Here is an 8,803-nt window from a genome sequence, read left to right as displayed (position 1 = left end):
GAATCCTCACAAAATGGTATGACCGAATTGACTAATATCATGGAACAAAACCTTGCTAGTTGAGCCCTAGAGAATACTTGTACTCACACTTAAGGTGAACTTCATTGGATCATGGAATCTGTTGGGACCATGGGAATCAAGCAATGCAAGAATGCCATCCTAATCCTAGGCATCTATTTGCCACTCCAAGCACTCCAAACATGGGTGTCACCTCTAGAGTATACTTGTACTCACACTCAAGGTGAACTTCATTGGGTCATGGAATCTATTGGCACCATGGGCAGCAAGTAGTGCAAGAAATGCCATCCTAATCCTAGGCATGTATGTGCCACTCCAAGCACTCCAAACATGGGTGTCACCTCAAACACTCGAATGTTACCTTTACTTCCGATGCCAAAAATCCAAGCTCTTGAACGCTCGAATGTTAACTCTACTTTTGATGCCAAAAATCCAAGCCAAGGGTGATGATTTAGTCTATACCTCTAAAGGAAGTTCAACTCCAAATGAAGTTGAAAAAAGCCAAAGGAAAGGTAATGCAATGAGACTAAACCTTCCATGCAAACACAATTTGTCTTAGTGCAAAGAAACAAAGGCAATATTAGGCTAAGGAGAGCCTCCGAAGAGGTGCCATGCACGAAGGATGCACCTTTTGTGTGAAGAGACAAGCTACACCATGCAGTTTGTCTAAGTTCAAGATGAGCATGGAAGATTTAGCAAAGAGGTCAAGGAAAATGGCCCAAATACTTGACTTGGTGATGTGCGGGCAAGCATCATGGCAAATGAACTACAAAACCCAAATCCCCAAAGCCCAATGCAAGAGCAAGGAAAAAGGGAGGAATTGAACAAGGAACAACCTGGTGGATTGCTTTCCTCAAGGTGTGGCACAACATAGCAATGATGCTAGTGCACCTTGACCCCAACAACGTGACCATATGGGACCATGCCTACAAAGCTTGGCGTGCAAAGCTATAAGAGCCAAGCTAACTTAAGTTAGGACTTTGAAGCCTCCACTCTTCAAATGTAATTGAGTTGAGCAAGGATTGAAATGAGAATGAATAAAAGAAAAGAGTCTAGATGGGTAAAAAATGGCTAGCTTGATAGAATGAGCTATGTTAAGACCTTAGAATGAGTCACATCCTAGATTGGTATACATTGACTAGCTTGATAAAATGGATTGTGTTAAGACCTTGAAAGGAATCAAAGGCAAGTTACCTTAGATTGTTGGGACAATAATCCATTGTGTAGGGGTGAGTGTGAGGTCCTATCTTTGCTGTCTCCACTTTAGAGCTTTGTAGGTATGCTTTGACATCAGAGCCAAATGCACCTATATGGATGTAGTGGTGCACTCAAGTGAGGCATCCTACAAGTAATCTCTATACTCTATGGTGAACCCTTACATGTAAAGCATGGGGATGGTATACTAAAAAGGTTTGCTTCATGTGTTGTATCTTTTTGTTAAATAATACAAGGATTCCTTATTTATGAATTTTCATGTTTCCAACAAAATCGATTGAAGTCTTGTGAAAGTCTATACCCCCCTAAAGTTGCAAGGCATTGTTTTGTTTACTGACACTTGTTATGTCGATATATTTTGTCATACCAATATTATTGAATTTGAATAATTACTTATAGTCTAGAAAGTCCTTCAATTTCAAAGAAAAATGTTGTGAGACTTTCAAGGTTTTCAGTTTTATGCCTTCAATATAGTTGTATTTTTTATGACATGACCTTCACAACTTGGTGTATATGTTTCAAGTAACCATAGCTTGCCTCTTATATAATCATATTTACATGATATAAGTCTCTAGTAATGATAAAACTTGCAATAGCTAGAGATTTGAAGAGTTTGACAGTGGCTTTGGAATAATTGGATTTGGTCCTAGAAGCTATCAATTTGCACTTGCCATGTTGTATGATTTAATATTTAGAAAGTCTTAACCATGTTGATGGCCAAATTCTTTCATATAAACCAATCTTGAGCCAAAAAAAGTTTGTGGTGGCACTTGACTCAATTAGTCTTCTTGTAGTGTTTGCTAGACAAGGATTCACTACACATTCATTCTCAAGGTAGTAACACTTGACATTTGCAAGCATACTTATTGATATGGCAATGAAGATGGCAGTTTGTGCGCATGCAATGTGCGTTCATATTTGAAAGGACAACATGGCAAGCTAGTCAAGTTAGGGACCCAAAGGTGATGACCTAGTGTTATATATTTGTGCCTATAATTGTGAGGTTATGGTTTGTCTTGGTCGTGTTTCTGTGTGTGCACGTGCAATGTCATATTTCCCTTAAGGATGTTGGGTCCTTGATGAAGTCTAGCACTTGTTTGAGAGAGAGAGAGAGAGAGAGAGAGAGAGAGAGAGAGAACTTTTGTTATGCACACGGGCATCGCCCACATACATGTGTTCATACATTGGGTAGGCGATCCTTGATGATGATTGAGCATCTAAATGCAAACATAGCATGGTACTGTTAGGAAGAATTCCACGTTCAATGGAGATCAAGCATCACATCGACCTGATCACAGCTACCCTCCAAATTCGGAACAAAAACCCCAAATAGAGAAAGGAATTTTTATCCAGACCAAGGATTGAAGGGGGTAAACAAAGAACAAATCACATGTACAAATCACTTGCATTCCCTTTTCATCCATCAGCAAGGCCATCACATCAATCAATCTCATTATTGTTCCTGCTGCTGCTACACCTATCATCATCATCATCATCATAAGACATGCACAAGCGAGAGGCATCTTTCCATGATAATCACACTGCCACTACATGATTGTTGCCACTGCCTTGCCTTGCCTTGCTACACCCGAGTAATGCCCGCACATCTGATCTCGACACCTCTAAACATAAGAAGTAACAAGCTTCTGCTTTGGTTGTCAAAGCTAAAAGCAATGGGCTACCTAGAAATAGTGGACTAGATCGGGGACCATGCTATTTCTAGGCTGTTCCTTCATCCCCTCTCTTGCACATGCATGCGCAAAAGCATGCAATTGTAGCTGAAAGCCACAATCCTTCAATTCAAAAACTGCCTACAAGAATGCTCAAGCAAATGCAAAAGTGAAATAGTTAACTTGAATATTGCTGCTGAACTCCTTGAGCAAACCTGGTTTATAAGATTTCACTTGCTTGGTTATGAGGTTTTGGAAGTAGCCAGATGTAAGGTCAGTAGTCAGCTCTAGGAAGCAAGCTGGCAAGTTGCTCTGCAAACAAGCACTTTCTTAATGAAGTTTGAAGCGAGTAGAATATGTTGTTGTGTAAACTGTATTAGAAACAGTGACATTGGATGCAATTGTTGCTCAGATAGCATTAGCAATATCTGGAGATTCAGAGCTTAAAAATTGTACCTCGATTTTTCACAAGCTAGACGAATAAGAGAGTTATCTTTTACTTTGGGACTGATATGCTAAGCTCCTCTGTTTAAACTCCTTGAATTGCCTAACTTGCACATCCAAATATAAGGGGCTGAAACCAGATTGCTGGAGTGTAGTGTTCTGTGCAAGAATGGTCGAGCCAGCTGTGGCAAAGTTGGTCCCTGTCTTTATCTCTGATCCCACAGATTGCAAATATGCATTTAAATAAGGCAATCCCAACTCCTTTAAAGCCGCAAAACAAAAGAAGAACAAATAAACAAAGCATATATATGATGCTTTCAAGACACAATTGCTGATTTAATTAGAAGGATCAATGCCATGAATGTGTATATACATACTTTCCAGTGAACACAACTTCTGATTCAATCAACACATGCTTTTCAGTGACAAAGTCTGATATAGTAGACTCAAAATGCTCCCATTTCTGGAATTGGTATATGAATTGCAATGGAGAAGGAAACATCATTGCTGGATGTTGAAATGAGATGCAGAAGAAAATAATATGTGCGTCTATTGCAATGTGATGCAGAATAAACAACATTTGAATTGAATGTCATGAAATGCGGTGCAAACAGGGGACAAAATAAGTAGCTGATTCAATACAATGTGTCAAATTAAATCGAATCTGCATTAAAGGATTGTGCAAAAGGAGCCATGCATACTGTGTTGGACCAAGTAACGGAGGGGGAAGTACCCATGAAATCAACGACAAGGTGGCCATCACAGTAGCGGCCCGAGGGTTTGTGGAAGAAGGTGATGCCGTGGGGAGGGGCTGGGGTCCGAATGCTGCAACAAGGCCACCGGTATCAGAATTGGCGTCCTCAAGATTGGACAAGGCAAGGAACCTGCCATGGCACCTTACTGAATTCCCTGTTGGATGTCTAAATTACGGGTCAACAAGGCCCTGACATAGGCTTCCCTTGTGCGTACATCATGATGATGATGGAGGGACAAGGCATGTCTGACTGTGTTCTTATCGTTATACTCTCATCTGACATGCACGGTTGAATTAGAGGATCATCGTTTTAACCTCTTCCTCCCCGGTACTTTCTCAATAACAGCTCCTGCTTCTCTCTCTCTCTCTCACACACACACACACACACACACACACACACACCCCCGTTTGAATCACTGCTATCATGGCTGACAGACAGCTGTATATTGCTATGCAGATGACGGATCTCACAACAATCTTAAATTGCGAGGTGCGCGCTCTCAAACAGGCTCCGTCGGGATGTTGCATCAGGTGCCGAACTGTAGATTTGTTGCATCCGCATTGGAGAGCTTCACAAATGAAGGGAGGAAAGCATACTCAATGGCAGATGACAATGCGACAGATGATGGTCGGCAGCAGGCGATCGTGCATGAGTGTACCGGTTCTCTAGGGAAGAAGCTATCTGTCATTGGCCACTCGGCAGCACAACGGTGGAGTCTTTCTGTGCCGCACGTGAAAGGGCATTTTTTAAAACTCCGTTTCTAAAAAATCTTTAAATATTCCTAAAAATTCCACGCCTATCATCTTTACTATTAGTTAAGGGGAGGTTGGGGCGGGTGCCACGTGGCAGCCCCAGCCTCCCCACGAAGAATTGCGGGGGTGGGTGCCACGCATCCGACACTCACCCTCCCCGCGAAAAGGGCGCCGAGTCCCGACAGCACCTGCCCGTCCTTGACTTGCGCACCGCCTCGACCTCCCGAGTACAGGAGGAAGGAGAAGTTGCATGCCACTATACTAGCCCCTTTACCCTAAAGCTAAAGAGAAGTGCAAGTCCACAAGTAATGGAGGAGATCGTTTCTTGAAGGAGCAAAAGAAGCTAAAGAAAGACCATTGTTTCATATGTTACAAGCATATGGGGCATATTACTAAGATTTGCACTAAGAAGTGTGACTCAAATGATGAAACTTCCAACTTGGCAAGAGTGCAGACCATGGAATCAGCCTCAACCTCATCCATCATAACTTCTATGCTTAAGATAGCACCCTTGGGTAACATGGACTCTTCTTTGTTGGGGCCTCATAATCTTGTGCTTGTTCAAGCAATGGTTAGGGGCTATTTTGCATTTTACTTGGTAGATGGTGGAGCATTTGAGAATTTGATCCAATATAGGTTTGTTGAGAACTATCATCTCTATATGGTACTCACTAGTGTGGCACAACCCATAGAGTAAGTTTTTTGGCCTAAGAGGAAGACAAAAGCTAAGAAATAACATATAGGGGAGTAGGTGGAGGACATAGCTATCCAAATAAATTATTTTGAGGTTCAAGACACTCAAAACGCAGCTCATCTCCTCAACATTGATGTGATTTTAGGGTAGCCATGCTTGTATGACCACCTAGGCTTAGTGGATCATCACTCATACTCCATCCTCATTGGGATGGGATTGGGTAGGTGGTGAGGACTTGCATGATAATATCACACTCAATAGCTCAGAACTCAATGAGTGGTGGTGATTTATTTTCTCTAAGTGAAGCAGGTAGTTTGCAACGATGGTCGAGGAACCTTCTTCATAATGGGAAGATATGGTCGAGGCAGGCTTGGCATTGTTGTGTGAGTTTGAGTCCCTTCATTGGATGAGTTACCTTGGGAGTTTTCCCTGTCACAATGAAAGGATTTCACAATTTGGCTCCAACAGTGAAACCTCCCTTGAAGGCACCCTATTGAACGAACAAGAAGCACTCGAGGAGCTTCAAGCATAGATTGAGGGCCTTGTTGTGGATTGGTTTGAGTTAGTTCTAGCCCATTTGGTGATCTAATCTTGTTGGTAAAAAAGAAGGATGGGAGCTCACACCTATATGTAGATTGCATGGCACTCGATAAGCTTACCATAAAAAACAAGTTTCTCTTACCGCATATCAGTGAATTATTGGATCAACTAGCAAGATTGGTGATTTTTAACAAGTTGGCTTTGAAGTTGGGTTATCACTAGATTATTTGAGTTTGTGGTTCTTCCTTTTGGGGTATCCAATGCACTTGCTTACTTTTCTTGGCTTATGGCTCAAGTGCAACAACCTCTTCTTGGGATGCATGCTATTGTTTTTCTAGATGGTATATTGTCTTTCAAAAAGTTTTGAGAGGAGCATTCTGGTCACTTGCAAAGGGTCTTGCAGTTATTGTAGGAGAGTCAACCTTTTTTCAATAGGAAGGAGCGTGAATTCTACATTATGTTGATCTCTTATTTAGGGCACATCATTTTTGTAGATGTGATTTTTATGAATCTTCAGAAGGGCAAGGAAATCCTGGAGTGGCCTTATTAAGGTTGCATTGGAGATGTGAATGTTCTTGAGATTGAGTATGTCCTATCATAGGTTCATGGAGCGCTATGCACATGTGACATTGCCTCTTATAGATGCCACATGGACATGGAAAATGGATCTAGCTTTGGAGGATTACTTGAGGAGTTGAAGATTATCTACCTTTTTGATCTTCTAATGACATTACTAGATCTCAATAAACATTTTGTGGTAATTTATGATGTAAGCGAACAAGGTATAGGAGTGGTGTTGCAATATCGTGGCCATTTGGTGGGTTATGGAATTCAAATAATCAAGGTATCTGAGTTACCTTATTCCACTTGTGCCAAAGAATTGTTCATTGACATGCCTTAAAGACGAAGAAAAACAGTTTGATTGGGTAGGATTTTTGTATTAAGTCTAATTAGCAATATTTACCCATATTCTCACTTAGTCACAAACAAGCTATGACTTCTTGAGAGTTGGATTGGTGATATTTCTTATCTCAATTCACTTTCAAGGTTAAGAATAGTCTTGGGAAGGAGAATGGAGCATCATATGCATTAAGTCGACACCAATACATATTGTTGTAGCCTTTCATCGTACAATAACAATTATTAACAAACATTGAGAGAATATACACATTGCAAAGAGTGCACAACAAGAATGAATATAATCTCTTCCCATGCATAGGTGAGCACCTCTCCCATGCATGTATTTATGGATTTACATTACTTTACTTTTTGTGCGAAAAAATCTTAAGAAGCATCCTTTTGGGCGTTTTGCTTTCTTTGCATGCATGAAATGCTTTTTGCCTATTAATTTTTACTCTTATCTAATTAACCTAATCTAAGGCTATTAAAAAAATTATTTAAATTTTAGGCTTCATTACAAAGGTTATAAACAAAATAAATAACTCGGTATGTGCTTGCATATAATAAATCTACGCTATAGAAGTATCCAATAATAATCCTTACGTACTAAAATACACTTCATTGAAAATATTTAATTCATATACATTCATTTAATAAATTTTTTACCACAATGTGAAACACACAAGTTTCTTGCCATCTATCTACCAAGCATAATGTGACTAGTCACACATGTTGCCACATGCAATAAGTCACTATCATGCAAACAAGTAGGCAAATGAGAATATACAAAAATAAATAAATAGCAATAATCTTATTTTCATAGATATCAAACATTGCTTGTAGTATAGTCTTTCACCATTTAATAATATTTTAAATTAAGAGTACTAATTGCATAAGAGAGAAAATTGAGATAAGAGTGCATGACAAGAGAATGGGTATAATCTCCATGCATGGGTGATCACCTTCTCTATGCAAGTATTTATGGATTTGCATTATTTTAGCTTTTGTGCTAAAAAATAATTAAAAACATAATTTTTAGGCTTCTTATTGTCTTTGCTTTAACTCTATACTTTTTGCCTAATAATTTTTAACTTCTAGTTAATAAATCTAATCTAAGGTCACGAAATTTAATGTGTTGCCCTTAGGGTTTATATAAAGTTACAACTATAATAAATCCACATGTGTGTGTGTGCACGCACGTGCGCGCGCACACACACAATCACAAATAATCCATGCAATATAAGCACCAAATAATAATAATAATATATGCATTCAAAAATATGTGTGTAATTTCATTTAATTATCTACTCACCGCACACAAAATACATTAGTTCCCTTTAATCTATCTACTAAGCACAATGCAACTAGTGCTACACGTAGTACCTCATGTAATGTCACGAATCATGTGGTAAACAAACAAAATCCACAAAAATAAACAAACAATTAACATCTTATTTTTATAGCAATTATCATAACATGTAGCATATAATAATATTAAATAATTAAAAGTGAGAGAACACAAAAACTGTAAGAGACAAAATAGAGACAAGAGTATATGATTAAAAAAATTGGTACAATCTTCCCTTGCATATGGGTGAGTACCTCCCCCCATGCATGCATTTATGGACTTTGTTACTTTAGCTTTTATGTTAAAATATCATGAAAAGCATCCTTTTGGGGAGTTTTGCTTTCTTTTTTGGAGGCCTACTAATTTTCAACTCCTATCTAATTAACCTATTTTAAGGTTGGAAAAATAAATTTCTAATCCTTAAGGTTTATTATAAAGGTTGCCAATGAAATAAATAATTTCTCATG

The sequence above is a fragment of the Lygodium microphyllum genome, chromosome 8 (genome assembly GCF_053477565.2).
Source record: "Lygodium microphyllum isolate KBCC chromosome 8, Lygodium_microphyllum_v1.1.10, whole genome shotgun sequence".
NCBI classification, from domain to species: Eukaryota; Viridiplantae; Streptophyta; class Polypodiopsida; order Schizaeales; family Lygodiaceae; genus Lygodium; species Lygodium microphyllum.
Note: the sequence above shows the minus strand (reverse complement) of the source record.